At 36.2% G+C, this 1574-nt stretch overlaps 1 pseudogene; it reads right to left on the bottom strand.

The window, feature by feature from the left end:
* Positions 1-399: 399 nt before the first annotated feature.
* On the bottom strand, positions 400-1002 carry LOC149147788 (protein RER1B pseudogene; annotated as a pseudogene).
* Between the last annotated feature and the right edge of the window lie 572 nt (positions 1003-1574).

Genomic DNA, 1574 nt, shown 5'->3' with positions numbered 1-1574 from the left:
TTCCATCTAAACCATTCATAATAAACCAAGCTCTTTGATTTTCGATTTTCATTGCACGTAGAAAATCCAAATCCCATCTGAACCATTCATAATAAACCAAGATCTTTAGTTTTCGATTTCCATTAACAAAATAAATCATCTTTTGACAATGGAGGCGTAACCTAATTTTAAAATTTTTGTTATTTCGTTTCCTCCTCTCGTTCCATTTCTACAAAATACCCACAACGCCAAAAACATTGGGCAGATCAGAAGAGGCTTTTGGGAGATCTCAAATGGCAACACCCATAATGCTCTACAATACCCATAATGTGAACAACATTAGTGAGCAATTTGTAGATAAAAAAGTATAAAATCAATCAATACAAACCCTGCAAGCATGGAGGGAGATTTTGTTGAAATTTAAACAGATTGCATGTCATATTTAAAAGGTAAGGTTATGTCTTCTTCAAACTTCTGAGTTTCCACAATTATAAATGGTACATATTTGTATTTGATCATGTGCAATATCCGTGGCTTCATTGTTAGCATGAAAAATACAATCCAATAGAATAGTAATATTTTCCAAAATACCAACATGTCAAATATATATAAAAATGTCATTGTGAAAGAAATACAAAATGCCTTTGTTGCAGAGTACCATAATTTAAACTAGGGTAGGTGCCAAATGCATGGCCTGAATTGGTAGGACTGTTTGGTAGGTAGCGACTGACCCTCCATGAACCTATCAATAAATTAAATATATAAATTCCTAGTCCACGATCCTATCAATAAATTCAATATATAAATTCTCAGTATGTAAGAGACTATGTAAAACCCCTCTATGGAAAAATCCCTCAAAACATAAATGGCTTCCAGCATGTCAAGGCCCAACCATCTACCCAATTTGTGTTGAGTAGATTTGTCCATGTAATACTAAAAACCTCTCCAAGTGCTACTCTTCCATATATCTATGGCAAAGGAGGGTGAGTTCCCTACGCTGTCCTCGCCAACGTTCGTCTCCATATGAACATCGTCTTAGCGCATACATGTTGTGTGTATATACCTTAGCTCGATGGTATGTTGTGATATACACTTACTATGTAGACCAAAATCTAAAGGCTCATGAAATGATTCCTATAGCCCCAAAGGTAATTTCCCCGCATGAGATGGGGTCGCAGCGGTGCTGGAATCCTATGGGAAATGGGAGGGGCCAGGGTGCGAGGTGTAGTTGAAGATGGGGATTGGGGAACCCCGTTTCTGCAGGACTGTATTTTAGAAATATTACATTGGAATACAATCTGGGTGCACTAAATTATTGTGATATGGCATTGAATATTCATTAATCAACGTTCACTGTATTGGAGTTAATACATGCACACACTTGAGAGTGCAGAACAGTTGGAAACTTGGATGCCCATGAATAAATGTTTAATGGACTTTTGCTTTATCGAGGAGTTGTGGATTTAATACAGGCACGCTGGAGAGATTAAGAGTATGACAAACTTATTGGATTGAAAGTTATGCTAAGTGGAATCCATCACACACAATAGAGTTATCATAATTTTTTACGATTTAAATTTGAAATCAAAAATCAT

This window comes from Pinus tabuliformis, chromosome 9 (assembly GCF_031772625.1).
Source record: "Pinus tabuliformis cultivar Carrire ecotype Pingquan chromosome 9, CPIR1, whole genome shotgun sequence".
Lineage (NCBI taxonomy): Eukaryota > Viridiplantae > Streptophyta > Pinopsida > Pinales > Pinaceae > Pinus > Pinus tabuliformis.
This window is presented reverse-complemented; position numbering and strand designations above follow the sequence as displayed.